The sequence below is a fragment of the Chiloscyllium plagiosum genome, unplaced genomic scaffold (assembly GCF_037043375.1).
Source record: "Chiloscyllium plagiosum isolate Xiang-an unplaced genomic scaffold, Cpla_swu_hap1 HiC_scaffold_4, whole genome shotgun sequence".
Lineage (NCBI taxonomy): Eukaryota > Metazoa > Chordata > Chondrichthyes > Orectolobiformes > Hemiscylliidae > Chiloscyllium > Chiloscyllium plagiosum.
In genome coordinates, this window is record NW_028270142.1 from 97,772,943 (window position 1) to 97,794,156 (window position 21,214).

Below are 21,214 nucleotides of genomic sequence, written 5' to 3' on the forward strand. Positions count from 1 at the left end.
TCTTCTTGGGCAAGCAGAAAAAGTAAAATACTGCTGGAACTCTGAAATAAAAGCGAAATGCTAGAGAAATTCATTCAGTCTGGCAGTTTCTCTGGAGAGAGTAACTTAGTTTATGTTTCAAGTCCAACAATACTCTTTCTCTGAACAGCTCTGTCCATGTATATTCTGCTGGGGGCTATTGCCTTCTTCAAACTGAAGTTGTCTGACCCCTTGAATACAAGAATAAGACTAACACTCTAGTGCAGTATTGAAGAAGCATTGCAATATTGGAGATGCCCTCTTTTGGATGAGACACGAAGCTGAGGCTTCATCTGTCTGCATGGGCACAAGTAAGAGATCCCATGGTACTCATATGATGAACTGCAAATGAGATAACGCAGGTGTCCTGACCAATATTTAACTGTCAATTGAGCACCAAAAGAAACAGTTAAACTAAGTGGTCATCATCACATTGGTATTTTAGAGAATTTGCTGAGCACAAGTTGGCTGCCATTTTTCTAACATTATAGCAGTGACTACATGTCACAAGTATTTGAGACAGGTGGTGATTGTAAAATTTACTGCACATAAATGTAACTTTGTTCTTTTTTTGTTCCTCTGTTCTGTAGAGTAGCATCGGAATGCAAAAAAATGTAGATGCTTTTGTTTTTGTTGCTCCTATCAATGGGTGCAGGTTCTAGGTGTTTGAAATAACTGCAGAGGTCAGTATCCTGTCACCAAGTCACTCTTTATTTACATGTCCACGTTACATGGGCTCTGGCCAGCCAACTCAGAATCAGTCCCTGACGTCAGGAGACTCTATGAATCCCTGTTTATATCTGTCAGCGAGGGCTCCCTGATTGCAACAGGTTAACAACCCCAATTAAGGATCTCACAGGTAATAAGGTCCACCTGATTCCAAATTACTACATGTTAGAGTGGCTACTCCTCTTGTTCCTCATCAAAAATCCATGTTATAGCTGCATAAATGCTCCCATACTGCAATGATTATAATAGCAGGATATGCAGAGTAAACAAAGCCCAAGATGAGTGAAAATAATTCCAATCATTATTGGAATTTACCTGTTGGAAATTACTTGTAAATCTAATCTAATCTAATCTATTGAAAGCACATGTACAGAACATGTCTTATGAACACAAGCCTTTCACATTGGCAGGGCAGCTAGTATGCAGTTTCTCCATTCAAAGACTTCTCAGCCTGTTAGCTTCATCGATTTCACTCAATTGAACCTGGCCAGTCGCATACAATTCATGAAATGAATATGCTTGCTGTTAAAGCCAGAGGTTTGGGTTTAAACACAAAATTAATTTGAATTTTAAACATTTAAATTCTGATGACACTCTTAGGGTCACCTGCAGGTCTTAGAAGGCACCCTCCTTAAACCAAGAAATTAATGGGATCATGTTGAGTGTCAAACACACTGATATTTTTCAGGGATTTAACTCTTTTCCAAAATTCAAATCTCCCCCTCACTTTGGAAGTTATAAGCTGACCAACATGCGTGTATGGCACATTGGAAAGTGGAATGGGAAAGGTGTAGAAACATATTTCGTATCTCCCATAAAAACATAGAAAAGTGCCAAGATAAGGAGACCAGATGGTGGAATTAGAAGCTGTACTTAAATGTGTAAATGGGATTTCATCACACTTCCTATGAAGAAGTTCCAGCAGAGGGGAAGTGGCTTTGATAAATTTTCCATCTTATGCTTTTGCCTTGCATTTCGAATGTATTCTAAAACCAGCTGGCATAAGTGGTTATGCGAGCAGTAACTGTGTGAGCAGGAGGCTAAAAATCACAATTTGCTCACTTTCCACCTGCTTAGAACTGTTTGAATTCCCAGGGGGCTGGTTCCCTGCCAAATAGTATGAGATCTTTGGCAATGTAACTTATTACAAATAATCACTGTTCTCTTTAGGAATGAGGTAAACAAGCATCATTGGAATCATAGTGGTTTCAGGATGGCACAAATAAAAAGGAAAACTTGGATGAAGTTAACCTCAGGGGCGGGGAGGGAAGGGGCTGGGAGTCTAGTTTTTCAGAAGAGCTCTGATATTTCAGCAGGAGAAAGTGAGGTCTGCAGATGCTGGAGATCAGAGCTGGAAATGTGTTGCTGGAAAAGCGCAGCAGGTCAGGCAGCATCCAGGGAACAGGAGAATCGACGTTTCGGGCATAAGCCCTTCTTCAGGAATGGGGAAAGTTTGTCCAGCAGGCTAAGATAAAAGGTAGGGAGGAGGGACTTGGGGGAGGGACGTCGGAAATGTGATAGGTGGAAAGAGGTCAAGGTGAGGGTGATAGGTCAGACTGGGGTGGGGGCGGAGAGGTCGGGAAGAAGATTGCAGGTTAGGAAGGCGATGCTGAATTCGATGGATTTGACTGAGACAGGGTGGGGGGAGGGGAAATGAGGAAACTGGTGAAATCCGAGTTCATCCCTTGTGGTTGGAGGGTTCCTAGGCGGAAGATGAGGCGTTCTTCCTCCAACCGTCGTTTTGTTGTGGTCTGACGATGGAGAAGTCCAAAGACCTGCATATCCTTGGTGGAGTGGGAGGGGGAATTGAAATGTTGAGCTACAGGGTGGTTGGGTTGGTTGGTCCGGGTGTCCCAGAGGTGTTCTCTGAAACGCTCCGCAAGTAGGCAGCCTGTCTCCCCAATATAGAGGAGGCCACATCGGGTGCAGAGGATGCAATAGATGATGTGTGTGGAGGTGCAGGTGAATCTGTGGCGGATATGGAAGTTTCCTTTGGGGCCTTGGAGGGAGGTGAGGGGGGAGGTGTGGGTGCAAGTCTTGCACCTCCTGCGGTTGCAGGGGAAGGTGCCGGGAGTGGAGGTTGGGTTGGTGGGGGGTGTGGATCTGACGAGGGAGTCACGGAGGGAGTGGTCTTTACGGAATGCTGATAGGGGAGGGGAGGGAAATATATCCTTGGTGGTGGGGTCCGTTCCTTTGGGGCCTTGGAGGGAGGTGAGGTACGGACCCCACCACCAAGGATATATTTCCCTCCCCTCCCCTATCAGCATTCCGTAAAGACCACTCCCTCCGTGACTCCCTCGTCAGATCCACACCCCCCACCAACCCAACCTCCACTCCCGGCACCTTCCCCTGCAACCGCAGGAGGTGCAAGACTTGCACCCACACCTCCCCCCTCACCTCCCTCCAAGGCCCCAAAGGAAACTTCCATATCCGCCACAGATTCACCTGCACCTCCACACACATCATCTATTGCATCCTCTGCACCCGATGTGGCCTCCTCTATATTGGGGAGACAGGCCGGCTACTTGCGGAGCGTTTCAGAGAACACCTCTGGGACACCCGGACCAACCAACCCAACCACCCTGTAGCTCAACATTTCAATTCCCCCTCCCACTCCACCAAGGATATGCAGGTCTTTGGACTTCTCCATCGTCAGACCACAACAAAACGACGGTTGGAGGAAGAACGCCTCATCTTCCGCCTAGGAACCCTCCAACCACAAGGGATGAACTCGGATTTCACCAGTTTCCTCATTTCCCCTCCTCCCACCCTGTCTCAGTCAAATCCATCGAATTCAGCATCGCCTTCCTAACCTGCAATCTTCTTCCCGACCTCTCCGCCCCCACCCCAGTCTGACCTATCACCCTCACCTTGACCTCTTTCCACCTATCACATTTCCGACGTCCCTCCCCCAAGTCCCTCCTCCCTACCTTTTATCTTAGCCTGCTAGACAAACTTTCCCCATTCCTGAAGAAGGGCTTATGCCCGAAACGTCGATTCTCCTGTTCCCTGGATGCTGCCTGACCTGCTGCGCTTTTCCAGCAACACATTTCCAGCTCTGATATTTCAACAGCCAGCTTGGCTTAATAAGGGAACCATGAGATATGGAGTTTTCATCAGGAACTGGGATTATTTGCATTTGTCTCCAGTTAACTGATAACTTAGTGCTTTAAAGCAATCCTTCCAAATTTTACTCATACAGTTTACAGTTTAAAAAACATCATTCATGATGTATGGACTTCACTGGCTGTCCATCTTTATTTCCTATCGCTAACTACCCTTGCAAATGATGCTGAGCTATTCTCTTGAACTGCTAACCTCCATATGGTGCATGTATGGTTACAGTGTGGTTAGGGATGGAGTTCCAAACATTTTTCTCAATGACAGTGAAGGAATGGTAATATAATTGTCAGTCATAGAGTCATAGAGATGTACAGCATGGAAACAGACCCTTCAGTCCAACCCATCCATGCCGACCAGATATCCCAACCAACCTAGTCCCACCTGCCAGCACCAGGCCTATATCCCTCCAAACCCTTCCTATTCATATACCCAACCAAATACCTCTTAATTGTTGCAATTGTACCAGCCTCCACCACTTCTTCTGGCAGTTCATTCCATATACGTATCATCCTCTGTGTGAAAAAGTTGCCCCTTAAGTCTCTTTTATATCCTTCCCCTCTCACCCTAAACTTATGCCCTCTAGTTCTGGACTCCCCAAACCCAGGGAAAAGACTTTGTCTATTTACCCTATCCAGGCCCCCCATACTTCTATAAGGTAAACTTCTATAAGGTCACCCCTCAGCCTCCGAAACTTCAGGGAAAACAGCCCCAGCCTGTTTAGCCTCTCCCTGCAGCTCAAATCCTCCAATCCTAGCAACATTTTTTTAATCTTTTCTGAACACTTTCAAGTTTCACAACATCCTTCTGATAGGAAGGAGACCAGAATTGCATGCAATATTCCAACAGTGGCCTAACCAATGTCCTGTAGAGCCGCAACATGACCGCCCAACCCCTGTATTCAATACTCTGACCAATAAAAGAAACCATACCAAACGCCGCCTTCACTATCCTACCTACCTACGACTCCACTTTCAAGGAGCTATGAACCTGCACTCCAAGGTCTCTTTGTTCAGCAATACTCCGTAGGACTTTACCATTAAGTGTATAAGTCCTGCTAAGATTTGCTTTCCCAAAATGCAGCACCTCGCATTTATCTGAATTAAACTCCATCTGCCATTTCTCAGCCCATTGGCCCATCTGGTCAGGATCCTGTTGTAATCTGAGGTAACCCTCTTCGCTGTCCACTACACCTCCAATTTTGGTGTCATCTGCAAACTTACTAACTGTACCTCTTATGCTCGCATCCAAATCATTTATGTAAATGACAAAATGTAGAGGATCTAGCACCAATCCTTGTGGCAGTCCACTGGTCACAGGCCTCAAGTCTGAAAACCAAACCTCCGCCACCACCCTCTGTCTTCTACCTTTGAGCCAGTTATGTATCCAAATGGCTAGTTCTCCCTGTATTCCGTGAGATCTAACCTTTCTAATCGGTTTCCCATGGGGAACCTTGTCGAACGCCTTACTGAAGTCCATATAGATCACATCTACGCTCTGCCCTCATCAATCCTCTTTGTTACTTCCTCAAAACCTCAATCAAGTTTGTGAGACATGATTTCCCACGCACAAAGCCATGTTGACAGTCCCTAATCAGTCCTTGCCTTTCTAAATACATGTACATCCTGTCCCACAGGTTTCCCTCCAAAACCTTGCCCACCACTGCTGTCAGGCTCACTGGTCTATAGTTCCCTGGTTGGCCCTACCACCCTTCTTAAACAGAGGCACCATGTTTGCCAACCTCCAGTCTTCTGGCACCTCACCTGTGGCTATCAATGATACAAATATCTCAGCAAGAGGCCCAGCAATCACTTCCCCAGCTTCCCACAGAGTTCTACAGTACACCTGATCAAGTCCTGGGGACTTATCCACCTTTATGCATTTCAAGACATCCCGCACTTCCTCCTCTGTAATATGGACATTTTGCAAGGTGTCACCATCTATTTCCCTATAGTCTATAACTTGCATATCCTTTTCCACAGTAAATATTGATGCAAAGTACTCGTTTAGTATCTCCCCTATTTTCTGCGACTCCACACAAAGGTTGCCTTGCTAATCTTTGAGGGGCCCTATTCTCTCCCTAGTTACCCTTTTGTCCTTAATGTATTTGTAAAAACCCTTTGGATTCTCCTTAATTCTATTCGCCAAATCTATCTCATGTCCTCTTTTAGCCCTCCCGATTTCCCTCTTAAGTATACTCCTACTACCTTTATACTCTTCTAAAGATTCACTCGATCTATCCTGTCTATACTTTACATATGCTTCCTTCTTTTTCTTAACCAAACCCTCAATTTCTTTAGTCATCCAGCATTCCCTATACCTACCAGCCTTTCCTTTCACCCTAACAGGAATATACTTTCTCTGGATTCTCATAATCTAATTTCTGAAGGCTTCCCATTTTCCAGTCGTACCTTTACCTACGAACATCTGCCCCTCATCAGCTTTCAAAAGTTCTTGCCTAATACTGTCAAAGTTGGCCTTTCTCCAATTTAGAACTTCAACTTTTAGATCTGGTCTATCATTTTCCATCACTATTTTAAATCTAATAGAATTATGGTCGCTGGCCCTAAAGTGCTCCCCCATTGACACCTCAGTCACCTGCCTTGCCTTATTTCCCAAGAGTTGGTATGTGGTTTGAAAGCTGTGGTGTTCCATGCATCTGCTGCACTGGTCCTTTCAGTCAAAAGCTTAGAAGCTGCTGTCAAAGAAAACTGGGTGAGTTGCTGCAGTGCATCTTGTAGATGGTAGTTACTTCTGCTACTGTGCACTGGTAATGGAGGCAGTGAATGCTGAAGGGAGTGGATGTGTTGCCAGTCAATCAGGCTTCTTTATTCTGTATGGTATTGAACCTCTAGAGTGTCGCTAGAACCACAACCATCCAGACATGTGGAAAAAAGAACAATAATGAGAATCAACCTTTTGAAATATTACCTTTTTTACTCTGTCAGCATAAATGCCACTATTGTCTCTCCAACACCTCAAACTTACTCTGTCTCTGCTACTGTGCTCACCTCCCATTAAGGCAACGGCTTTCCTCACTCTCTGTCACCCACCCCAATTCTCATCATCACTAACCCTGCCTGCCCACTGCACTACCTTCTTACTTGTGCAGGATACCTCCACACCTGCACCAAATGTAACAGCTGTGCTTTCATCTCTTTCATTACCTGCCTCTCTCTCATTCCAAGAGGAAAACAACACATGTTTAGGGCAGAAAGGCACAAGGTCTTTCACAGCAACATTGTTGGGCTCCCTGACATTTGGCTTCTCACCCCTTATGCAAAGAACCTTCTGACTCAGACCGCCACAAGTGGCTGACTATTTCCAAGCTCTTGGATTGGTATCAGAGGCTGCCTTTGACTTATTGGGCTGGGACCCCAGACTGAAGTCTAACTTCCTGAACTTACTGAGATCTGCTGACAACCATGACATGTTTCTGTTTTTTATGTTTGTGCCAAACTCCAAGGCAAGACAGATGCAATCTTATCTAATTATCTGTTATCTAATGAAGAGGCAAAACTCAAAAAAGCAAGTCAAGGCAATGCGAGACAAAGATGCTGTGAGCATCCAAGTAGAGTCAAAGTGACTGAGTGCTAAGAGCCTGAAGATGCAGCCTGGTCCAGTCTCTGAGCTGGATGCATGTCCCTGAGCATACAATATCCTTGCTGAAACATTATAATGAGAGCTGCCTGTGACACAGCGTTGAAATACAGAAGCAACCTGTATGTGAATGGGAAATGTATTGTGATAATTCTTAGAGATTGGCACATATCAGATGCCAATGTCCTTGGGCATGAGGTGCACGTGGCCAGTGGCCATATAGAGTGTTTGACATGCTGGGGCCTGAATGTCCAAAATGTTTAGACTGATTCTAATCTAAAAAATGAATTAACAGAATCTTACATGGATTCATGCAATTTTTGAGGAGGTCATTTGGAGTAAGCAGTGAGCTGAATTCATTGGGTACCTTTCTGGTTCTCTGTACCTCTGTAACTTGCAGAGTTACATTGTGCTTTGCTCAAAAACTGCATGAATCCATGTAAGATTCTGTTAATTCATTTTTTAGATTAGAATCAGTCTAAACATTTTGGCACAGACAGCAGCACACAGGGGGCTAACACCTTCAACACATTATCTGAGCTGACACCAATTGTTAAAGTTCACCTGAGAATGTAACTTTTTAAAAAAAGGTTTTGCGATTTACGTGTGAAAGAAGTGAAACTAACATGGTCATTCTAACAGATGAGAGACTTAACAAACAATCAAGGTATTTTCAAGGTATAATTTCAGTTACATCATACTGTAAACTTTTGCTATAAATTCTGTGTCTTACAATTGTGTACTCAACAACCACTTTATGAAGAAGCAGCACTCTGAAAGCCAGTGCTTTCAATTAAACCTGTTGGACCATAACCTGATATTTTGTGATTTTTAACTTTGTATACCTCATTAAGATTCCATCCAGCGTATTAGTCTGAACTGCTTCCAATGTATTTACAGCCTTGCTTAAATAAGGTGACCAATAGTACACTTCCATGCTTTTGTACTCAATTCCCCAATAATAAATGATAACATTCTTTTAGCTTTTCTAATTACATTCTGTAGCTGCGTATTAACCTTTTGGATTTGTGCACTAGGACACTCATATCTCTTTGCATCTCAGCGCGCTAAAGTCTCTTGACATTTAGATAACATACTTCCTTTTTCTCCCTGCCAAAATTGGCAAGTTTACATTTTCCCACATCATATCCCATTTGCCAGATCTTTGTGCACTCATTTAAATAAGCTATATCTTTTTGTAGCCTCTTTAATCCTCTTCATAACAGTTACTGGCATATTGTACTGGCATTGATTGGTGTAGATGGATTTTCAAAATCTATTGAAAAGATGCAACTGAAGAGAGTTATACCAAAAGCACTGGTAGATGAAATTAAAGGGAATGATTCAGAGGTGGTTGGAGGACAGAAACCAAAACTAGAAATAAAAGGAAGTTTCTTCGACTGACAGACTCCATTGTCAGCATTGCACAAGGATTGTTACCTATGGGACACCCTGGTTCATTCCTCTTCCATTCTCAATAATTCCCCACACCCATACGGCACCTTCCCATACAATTGCAGAAGACGTAATGCTTGCCCATTTACTCCCTCACTCCCCACCATCTGAGGCACCAGACATACATTCTAGGTGAAGTAACAATTTATCTGTACTTCATTCAATCAAGTCTACTGTATTTACTGCTCACAGTATGGCCTGCTATATACTGGACAACTGTACAACCACTTTGCATTACCTCTGTCTGCAAAAATGACACAGAGCTTCCTTTTGTCTGCCACTTTAATACAGCGCTGTGTTCCCTGGCCAACATCTCTATCTCAGGCTTGTTGTAGTGCTCCAGCAAAGCTCAGCACCACCTGGAAGAACTGCATCTTGTTTTCCTCTGAAGCCTTTGGGACTCAATATCAAGTTTGGGGTAGCACGATGGCTCAGTGGTTAGCCGGGTTTGATTCCAGCCTCAGCGACTGTGTGGAGTTTGCACATTCTCCCCGTGTCTGTGTGGATTTCCTCCGGGTGCTCCAGTTTCCTCACACAGTCCAAAGATGTGCAGGATAGGTTAGTTGGCCATGCTAAATTGCCCATATTATTCATGGATGAGTAGGCTAGGTGCATCAGTCAGGGGAAATATAGCAGAGTAGGTCAGGGTGGGATACTCTTCAGAGGGTCAGTGTGGACTTGTTGGGCCAAATGGCCTGTTTCCACACTATAGCGATTCTATGATTCAATATCATGTTCAATAATTTCCGGACCTGAGGACCTTCTCCCATGTCCTTACCCCACACCCCACACACCAGACCTTCTCACTATATGGACTGCTGATACAAACAAACCATTATCAGCCATTTATGGTCCCCGTGAGCAAATATTGATTCTCCCAGGCGGACTTTACCCATTCCTTTGTATGTCCAACTGTTTCTCTCTATCTCCCTGAGCTCCATCTTCACCAATCATTGACTCCTCCTCTCCCCATTACCTTCTTTAGCATGTATTTTCCGAGCTATGATCGACTAGACGCAAAATGTTAACTCTGGTTTTTCTCCACATATGTTGCTCGACCTGCTGAGTTTTTCCAGCACTTTCTGTTTTTGTTTCTGGTTTCCAACATCTGCAGTTCATTGTTTTCTTTTATAAATTAATTTAAACCATTTGAAAAATACTCATTTTACCATTATTTGATGCAGATACCGCAGCATCTCTGGCTGTGATCTCACAGGCACTTCGAATACCTGACTGTGATTGAACTTCCTTAGACGCAGTAGCAACAAATTTAAAAAGCCTTACAAAAAAACCCACAACATATGAACCTGATAAACTTTGTATTCATAACTACATGAAATAGAACCTCTAGTTCGAGAGTTACCTTTTTGCTAATTATGTACTGCCTTTAATGTAGGAAAATGTCCAAAGGTACTTTACAGAGGTATAGGCAAAAACTAATACAAAGCCAAAGCCTTGAGTTTTAAAAGGTTTTGTTTGAACAGTCGATGAGTTTTTTTTTCAGAGTTGAGTCATTCATCAGAACTGCTGTGTGTTTCCAGAATTCCTAGTTGATTCCCATGATATGGGGTTTAGCAGAAATAGTTTGATAAGTTCCATAAACACATATACCAGATAACGTATTGTGTTTTGCTCTGAGTAAATATAGGAATGTGCTTATTCCTGATGAAGGGCTTATACAGGAAACAACGACTCTCCTGCTCCTTGGTTAGTGTCTGACCTTCTGAGCTTTTCCAGTGCCACACTTTTCGACTCTGATTAAATAGTCTCTAACTCCTAAAGGAAATCAACCATAGACTCCAAAGTATTAGTAGGAGATATGGAGGGATTCAGGGAGTAAATTCTAAATTATATGGCCTAGCTAGCTAAAAGCATGGTCACGGTTGGTGGCGTATAGGGAGAAATGCACAAAAATGTCATATGAGAATTTTGAAGGTAGTGGTTCAATGGCTGTGGGGGTGATTGAGGTCAGGCCGAGAAAAACAATTAAGGAATTTAAACACACACATAAGGAATTTAAACACATGTTTTAAAATGGATAATCAGAACAATGTCAGTTAACAAAGAGAGATGTGATCAGTGACCTGTACCTAGTGCAGGATTGGGTATGGGCAGCAGAATATTTGATAGATTGAAATCTATTGAATAAAGAGGATGAGAGTTCAGCCAGGACGGCAATGTCATAGTCAAGTCAATGGAGGTGACAAAAGTACAGAGAGTTTCGGCAGAAAAGGTAGGGCTGGACATGTCACCATTTCTAATGTATTACAGGCTGTCTTTGTGACAGACAGATTATGGGGTTAGAGATTTGAAGTTGGGTCAAAAGATGGGATGAGAATGTGGTCCTATGAAAAGAGCAAAATTAATCTACAGAATTCAGAAGAGAAGTTGACCTTCTGTTGAAAATTGAAACAATTTTGTTTTGTTCTGACACGGCAGTGAACCCTCTGTTAATTAAACCAAACACAGAGAAAGGGTCACTTTGTTTCATAATCTGTTCAAATATGAGTGACAGAGAACTCCCCAATTCCACTATTTAAAGATAATAACATCAATTTTTTTTATGCCACAAGTGAACATTAAACAACAATTATTCACAGCTCTAAGCCCTCTTTTATATCAATTGTTTTTTATCTGCCTCCAACTCTATAAGAATATGCTGTTCCAATAAGACACTTATTAAAATTACATCAAGTTAATTTCAAAACCACACAGCAGTGTCTTTCTTCTTCCGGCTGAAGATCTCCCTGGGTCAGTCTTCTTTCTTTTTACTTCAAATATGTTTCTTTGTTCCTTAATTTCTTGGGTCTTTCTTAATGGCAGTTGCTCTTGAAGATCTACGTCCCTTTAAGAGGGGCCTCTTGTTTGGAGATTGATCTAAAGAATCGACAAATGCAGTCTATTCGAAAAGCAAGGTTCATTAGTTTATTGAATTAAGGTACCTTGATGCAATTCTAACCAGCAACACAGAGATTGAAGCTTCCATGTTCCGGAGTGAGGTTGGGCAATTATATTTGAAAATTACACACTATTTGTATGTTTTTTATGAAATAGTACAGCCTTAATTACAAGAAAGACCAATCACATATAATAAAGTGACATGATTTACAGCAAGTTAATCCAATGATATTTCCTGGGAAAGGGTTCTTAGTTACAAAGAAAAATCCAATCAACTGTAATATGGTGATATGATTGAAGACAGGCTAATCCAATGGTATTTTCTTTAAGAAGGATATCTAATTTACGTAAATTGTCATGCCATGTATTAGTTCAAGGTTAGTTCAAATAGTCAATTAATGTGTCAGTATTTTTCTTATGAAAACTCTATTGTCCTCTTATCTTTGAACTGCAAGTTAATTCTGTAAATCAGCAGTATGTTCGGCAGTATGGTTCACAGGCCATTTTGTAGTATTCTTTTAAATCGAGAAACCATTTTGTTGTAATAAAAATCTACATATTTTGTTGCCTAAATTAAAATTTCAGATCCTCATTCTCCCCTTTGTTCATTTTATGATCACACCATAAAGGCACAGATCAAATTAATTCAATTCAATAGCAGCAAAAGACTGCCATACTTCCTCTTCCTCTGAAGGGGAACCAAGGGCAGGCAACGGTGTTTACTCGTCTTCATTTAAGTGGAGAAGAAACATTTTCTGGGTGGAGCCAATATTGTCAATAGAAGTTAATATTTTAGCAATAATGCACTTAACTATAGCAATACCAATAAAAAGATCAATTAAAACAATAGCACCATACATAGCCATATTAATAAGCCAGTTGTACCATGAACCAAAACCTCAATCTCCCCATCCCGCCCCTTCATTCATTTGGCTGACAAAAGTGTGTATCTTATTAATATGTGTAGTAATGTTTTCAATAAGATCAGTGACCCCTGTAATGCATTTTTCTTTAACTACAGTGCAAACTCCACCTTCTTTCGCAAATATGTAATCAAGGGCACATCGATTTTGTTGGGCAACTAGGTGCAATTCTAAAAGCATGTCTCTAATTTCTATTAAGGCAGCACTTGTCTCATTTCCAAAAATTGTGAGCCCACAAATCAAATAATTACGATTCTGATGACTAATAATTCCTGAAGACACTCCTAATGAAAGAATGCTAAGAGCTGCATATGCTAATGAGTGAGTTTTGCTTCTTGATATGGCCTTTGGATTCTTCCATTCTGCACAGAAGTCATGAGAAACTGAACGTTTAAGAGGGGAATTTTGATTCCATTGCCAGGTAATTGGACAGGGAACAGCAATTGGAAAGAGTGTTCCTACAGCTACAGCACGAGAAGCACTTGCTTCATTTAGGACAAGGTAGTTAGATGCTTTATTATAACTGAAAAAAAAATCCTGGTTTAGTTTCGATAATAGAGGGACCTTCCCAGTAAGAAGCGGGCCTACCTTTGTGACTTCCTGGAGTATGTGGATAGTCCATGATTGCATAATTTGGGCCTCGACGTTGAGGGTGAAAATCATTTAATCGAATAAGGTGAGTTTCCTGATAAGAAACATGGTCGAGATCCCAGAACGGTTCTACCCACCCAATAATCGGCAAAATATTAGTGCCATTAAGGGTATCACAATGAAGGTGGGTGTTATTACCTTCTCCACATAAAGTTTGAATTCCAGCGGTAATAGGCATACGTTTAGGCATACACATGAGATGCGAGGTCCTTCAGAAAAGCAATGATGACTAATACATTTAATCATAGCATGGGGAATAATTTTAGACACTCTTACATAAGCACACCCCCATCCCTTACCATTGTCGCAATTTGGATAGGATATTGAAGATTTATTGGAGGAAGCAGGTGGGAATAGGTAATAACTAAAAGAGATATTATGTCCTGTAAATACATTAGTATTGTTCAATATCCCCATATTAAGATTTGGCGGGATAGAAGGGGTAAAAGAATCTCTCGTTGAAATAGGAGCATAACATCTTCTGCAAATATTTTATGAGGGGTTTCTAAAAACAAATTATAGGTTAAAGGTGACATTCCCCCTTTGTCTCTTTTATTACGTGACCTATTTAAATGAGGACAAGGCTTATCAGGGTTTCCCATAGTACAACTGAAATCAAATTTACACATAATTTTGACATTTTTATAACTCAGTAAAATCTAATTGAAGAGTTTGAAAAGGTCTGTCATGGAGAGGTGCCTGACCCGCAGGGCAAGGAATGCCTTTTCCAGGATTGTATTCCTGACATGTAAGGCATCCATCACCGACTTGTTGAGCCATCTGTTGGAGGCGAGGATGCCACCAGGTATTCAAAAGCAAATCAGACGTTGAACGAGCACCAAGTAAATAGCATTATGAATACAATCTACTACCCATAAAGCAAGTTCATTTGACATACAAATCTGTCCAGTTGGAGTGGTCCATAGTTTAGTAACAGGATTACAATAACAGCCGGCTTTAGACCACAACTGCCTTTCAGATTCAGAGGCATCCCTCTGCTAGGTAACTACATCTTGAATGGTTGGCATTAGTTTATCCGAGGCAGACTTATTCTTGTCAGAACTTTCAGTCTGACTCATCATTTTAGGCACAATCACGAGGCGGTTACAAGCTGCTTGTTTTGCAGCCATGTCAGCGGCATGGTTAACCATATCAACAGAGTTTTGGCCTTTTCCATGAGCAGTACACTTTATAACAGATACCTGTTTTGGAGGTAAGAGTGCAGTTACAAGGTCTGATACAAATTGTCGGTGAGAGATGGGAGTACCAGATGATGTTAAAAATCCCCTGTTACTCCAAAGTTGCCCAAAATCATGTACAACATCAAAAGCATACCGCGAATCAGTATAAATGTTAGTGCGGAGTCCTGCCCCTAAAATACAAGCATGAATGAGTGCAAAATGTTCGGCTTGCTGAGCTGAAAAAGGGCTATCAAAGGCAGCTGACTCCAAGATAGAGCCACAGTCATCAACTATAGCGTAACCTGAAAGACGAGTATGGTCGATAAAGGAACTTCCATCAGTGAACATATTGATATCAAGGTTGGGGATCAGCATATCAGAAAGATCCGGCCGAACTTGGACATTTGCTTTTATTTATGCTTTGGAAATCCATTGTCTGCAAAAGTTGACCATGCCCAGCCATTGGCGCATTTGCCTCACAGTGGTTGGGGCTGGGAAGTTGACAGTAGGAGTTATGCGGCTCTGTTCCAGGGCACATGAATCAGCTGATATAATAAAACCCAAAAACTTGACTTGGCATAGTGCGATGGAGACTTTTTGTGAGGAGACCAAGTAACCCAAGTGCTTTAAGTAATTCAGAAGAAGGACAACATCAGATCTATTTGATTCTTCATCAATGCTGACTACAAGGAGGTCGTCCACATATTGAACTAATGTAGATCCACTTGTTAAGGTTAGACATTCCAATTGTTTTTGTAAGATCTGAGAAAAAAGTGTTGGAGAATGAACGAAACCCTGAGTAGTTGAGTCCAAGTTAACTGCTGTCCACTGAAGGTAAAGGCAAGTAAGTACAGGCTATTCTCATGAAGTGGTAGTGAAAAAAATGCATGTTGAAGATCAACAACAGCGAAACATTTAGTATCCGCAGGTGTATTTGATAAAATATGAGCTGGGTTTGGAACTAAGGCATGAAGTGGCTGAACAATGGCATTGAGAGCTCTCAAATCTTGAACCATTCTGTATTGATTTGGTTTTCCAGGTTTTGGGACAGCCATAATTGGAGTGTTACAAGGTGATTGGCATGGGACTAAGATGTCTTGATGGAGGAAATCTTCTATTAAAAAAGTAATACTTGGAATTGCTTGCTGTTTCAGCGGATACTGGCAAATGGATGGCAAGATAACATCTGGTTTTAAAGCAACTTGAATAAGGTCACAGTCCAATATGAGTGGATGCCTCAGCCCATACATCTGGAATGACTAAATCAAGGATGTCTCGACTCTCATGATGCTGAAGTGTAGCACTACAGGGATTAGGAGTTGTATAATATTGAACAGTCAAATCTTTTTGGATCATCTGTAACACATAACAATGTGGGTCAGCCTTGGTGATTGCACGGTGAACCATAGGGCCAGGTTCTCTAGCATGATGAGGCGGGTTAACCTTTCGAATGATATGAAGTGCTGATAAGTCCCCTTGCTTCCATAGACGAGGAAGTATTTCAACAGAATCTGCCTCTCCTTCCGGACCGGTGACATGGGCCAAAATGTGCACTGTCCATTTGGTTCCAATTAAATCCGTAAAAAAATTTTCAAGAATTTCATCCTGGCCTGTTCGGTCATAAGCAAGAGTAATGTGGTCTCCAGAGTTTTGGGGATCAATATCAAGTGACCACCACTGTGGTTTAGTGGATACATACAACTGATGTTCGTATGAATCGGAATCAAGCTGGACACCATCGGGGGAACATTCAAGTTTTACTTGAAAGGCGCACAGCAAATCTTGTCCCATCAAACTGCATTTTGTTTGTAATTACAAAACGATGAGGTAGGGGAATAACCTTGAAGATAAACAGGAACTCATTCAGAAAGTAGATATTCTTTGCTCTCTCCTTGTAGACCAGACAAACTCTTCGTTTGTTTTGAAATTGGTTAGTCCATGTCAGATCTTACAGAAGACATTGAAGCTCCTGTGTCAATTAAAAAAGGATACCATTTGTTGTTAACTTTGAGTAGGACTGTAGGTTCCTGCTTAAAAGACAGGACACGTGAAGGGAAATTATGTAGTCATTGAGAAAAAGGATTATTCTGAGAAAAACTGGTGAATTGTCTTCTGTGTCCTTCTTTTGATACCTTTTTAGAGCAAGCAGTATGTCAATGGTAAGTACTGGCACAGATAGAGCAGACTTGGGTCGGACAGTCACGGACCCAATGATATTGGCTATTACAATTAAAACAGCCAATAGGTATATTTCTGGATGGAGGGTAACGAGCCCTCTGATTACGTCCACGATCATTGTTCCGGTTAGTTACAGAACCTTTATTATTACGCCGAGATGTTTGCTCGGAAGATCCTTCTCGAACAACAAATTCCGATTTCACATGAACTTGAGGTTTTTCTTCACTTTGATGTTTCCATAGAACTCTGATAGAACGGCGGAGTTGATTAGGAGTGGCTTCAACCCATTCCAAGTTATTTGTTTTGACGGCTGTGGTTACAGAGGACGGCAAACAGTTTAATAACATAGAGTTATACTGAATATTAACAGCATTAAAATTTCGGCCTTGATCTCCAGAATAAGATTCATAACATTCTCTAAAATGTTCCAAACAATCCTCAGCAGTCTCTTTATTTTTCGGTCATGGTTCCAGAATACGAGCAAGGTCAATAGGTTTTGCCAATACAGCAGATGCAGCAACTAGAATATTATCTTGTCTTTGTTGCTCCTGAATTACAGCATTAGCAAAGTCAGTAAAATTGTCATGATTAATGTGTTCAATAAAACAGGCATATCCAGAGCGGGTAATAATTGCTGTAAAAGAGACCAAAGGTCCTTTGCATTACCATCGTAAACCTTACTTGTAGTATTTAAGAAATCAACAAATTGTTGAGGCACCTTGTGACGGTCCAGTGCATTATTAATAATAGACATGATTTCATGGGGTTTCCATGGGCAATAAATGCGAATAGTTGCGTTAGGAGCAGCAGCTTGTGGGTTTGGTAGTTCCCTTACAGGGAACATTTTTAATGTGGGCTTTTCATCTGTATCTTCAGAAGAGGAATTTGAAAAGGTTTCTGGTTGTTGAACATGATGCTTACTAATAGATCTGGACTGCCTTAATTTCTCCTTACAATGAGTATTATAAGCAATATGTTCTGCATCCTGAAAAGGAGAGGGAGGAACAAGGGTCTTTATAGCTTTAGTAGTCCGTGGTTTAGATCGGGGTATTACTGCTGAACTTACAACAGTTTCAGATTTGGAAGTACAAGGATCATTTACGAGTCTGAACTGGGAAGACCTAGAAATGGGCTGTGGGGGAGTGACGGGAATGTGAGAATTAAGTGAAACTGCTGTACATTCCAAAGACTGATCAGCCTGTAAGGAAGAGTTTGAAATGGGAGCTGCAAAAAAAACCCACTCATCTATCATTGCCTTCCTCGTTAAAATTAAAGCCAACCATCGAACTGCGTAGTTCTGTTTGTTTACCAGTCACTTGTGACTTCTCATTCTGTTTCTGTAATTGTTTTGCTTGAGCACATTCATTTTTAAGAACCTCAACAGATTCTATAACACCATTTGCAGTTAATTCAATCCCCAATTTGGTGGCAGTATCTTGCCATGAGCGCAAAACTGATTCTTTGTGCCTCTCATCACAAAACTGTTGCCATAGTCCAATTAACTCTTTCATTCCGGCTCCCATGTTACATTGCCAGATCAATTGCTGAGCCGATTTAACCAATTGAACAGTTTTAGGGACACCTATTGGCCATTTTTCATCACCCAATGTTTAGACCTCCAGTTTTCTAAAGGCCTCAGACTTTTCAGGAAATTTTTCACATAATTTTACTAACATTGATGATGGATCATCTGTTCTGTCTATATAATTGCTCATTATATATATATTTTTAAATTACTTCAATCAATACTTAAGTTAATTTTTTAAAGAAATATTGCAATTTTTTTTGCTCCCTATAACCTCAAATACCAGGAGCCTCTTGCTCCCTGTAACCTCAAATACCAGGACCCTCTTGCTCCCTTTAACCTCAAATACCATAAGCCCCTTGCTCCCTGTAACCTCAAATATCAGGAGCCTCTTTAATAACTACTTATGTTGAAACTGTTGATACCTCCAACATCTGCTGAAAATTCAAGCAATCGAATTTTTAAATTGAAATAAACAAAGTTAAAATGACAAAACCCAAAAAGAAAGTCAAAGCAAATTCAAATTTCAGATTCTCACTCTCTCTACAATTTTCAAAACACCTGCATTTTCATATACCCAACATCTGATCATCTCATTGGTTCAATGTTAACAAAACAATAAATTGAAATGCAAATGGGTTTTAGGATCCTGGGGCGTAATTTAAACTGATTGGTTAAATTCAAATTGTTGTCAAAACAGCAAACAACTCAGATATCCATTTCATAGCCAAATGTTACATATTTTCAGTTTTAAAGTACACTCTGAGACTACCATCTAGTCATAAAAGCTCTTAGTTCAGAACAACATTCACTCTCTCTTAAAGGTACAGTACATGCCTTCAACTTCATAACACTTTTGTCATGTACGGTGGAATGTTTTACCATATTGCTATGTAAATGCAAGTTGTTGTACAAACTTGATAGTGTGGATGTGGAGAGGGTTCTCTCCGGCTGGAGAATCTAATTTAGGGAACACAGTTTCATCATAAGGAATCAGTTATTTTGTACTGAGATGAAGAGAGATGTCTTCATTCAAGGAATTGTAAATCTTTGGAACACAACCTCGAGTGCTGAGGATATCCAGTCATTCAGTATACTAAGACTGATAGAATTTAGACACTATGAAACCATAGAGTATGTTACACACAGGTTAACAAGATGATCCAACTACCTTCTTTTAATCCCAAATGGATGGTGACAGCATTTGTTTAAAATTTATTTTAGTGTTCAGTTATCACGTCTCATTTATAAAATATTAGACCATGATCAAAATGCAGGGGCCAATTACAAGGTTTTCTTGAGTGAAAGAAAGAAGAAATTATATACATAATGAATAAAAGTACTTGGGGTGTTACATTTTCACTTCAGGTAATAGTTGTTTCACTTCAGGTAATAGAACATTACAGCGCAGTACAGTCCCTTTGGCCCTCGATGGTGCACCGACCTGTGGAACCAATCTGAAGCCAATTTAACCTACACTATTCCATTCTCGTCCATATGTCTATCCAATCACTATTTAAACGCCCTTAAAGTCAGCAAGTCTACTACTGTTGTAGGCAGTGCATTCTTCGCCCCCTACTACTCTCTGAGTAAAGAAACTACCTCTGACATCTGTCCTCTATCTATCACCCCTCAATTTAAAGCTATGCCCCCTCATGCTAGCCATTGCCATTTGAGGAAAAAGGCTCTCAATGTCCAATCTAACTAACCCTCTGATTATCTTATATGTCTCAATTAAGTCACCTCTCAACCTTCTTCTCTCTAATGAAAACAGCATCAAGTCCCTCAGCCTTTCCTCGTAAGACCTTCCCTCCATATCAGGCAACATCCTAGTAAATCTCTTCTGAACCCTTTCCAAAGCTTCCACACCCTTCCTATAATGCGGTGACCAGAACTTTATGCAATACTCCAAATGTGGCCGCACCAGAGTTTTGTACAACTGCAGCATGATCCCATGGTTCTGAAACTCAATCCCTCTGCCAACAAAAGCTTAACACACCACATGTCTTCTTAGCAACGCTTAGAACTTTCAGAGATCTATGTACACGGATGTCGAGATCTCTCTGCTCATCTACACTACCAAGAATCTTACCACTAGCCCAGTACTCTGCATTCCTGTTACTCCTTCCAAAGTGAATCACTTTTCCGCATTAAACTCCATTTGCCACCTCTCAGTCCAGCTCTGCACCTTATCTATGTGTCTCTGTAACCTATTGTTACAACACAGGGTTAACTCCTCTGCTTAATTTAAAACCAGGAACACAGAAAAGATTTATCCCATGCAGTAATCTGTAAAAATTCGAGTGGCCAAGAACTATGTAAAATAAAAATTAATAATTTTATTTCTTAAAGTATAACAGAGAATAATTAACTAACCATTCTTTACAATTTCTTTTTTTAATCTATCTTTTACCTTCCCTTCTATAATACTAGTCTGATAAAACTCCCAATTAAGATTTACAAAATAACTCTTCCTATCTTAAAACCAGGCAGCTGTAGGTTCTTCTCTTTGGATCTTCCTGTGTCTTCTTTTCTCCTTGTTATGAATTTCTGCATCACAGGTTACTGATGGAAAAGGTACTTTTAAGAGAGATATTTTTTGAGCAGTCTTTTACTTGCTAGGACTTGGCAGTTCTCCTCCCTCTTTCTTTCTCCCTTTCTTCTCACATTCTTTGTTCAGCCAAGACCCTTTTCTCTCTCTCTCTCTTTTTCCTCTCTCTCTTCCCCTCTCTTTTCTCTCTCTTTCTCTTTCTTCTCTCTCTCTTTTGAGCAGTTACTTTAGTCTGGGTTACTATGGCAACTAGCCATAGGTATTTTTAAAAGAGTCAATACTTTCTTCCTGTGTAGCAAAACAAGAAGCATCCACATATCACCTGCAACTAAGTAGATGGCAGTAGACTCAGTGCACGCTTGTCCTTTGATATTATGTATTTTAA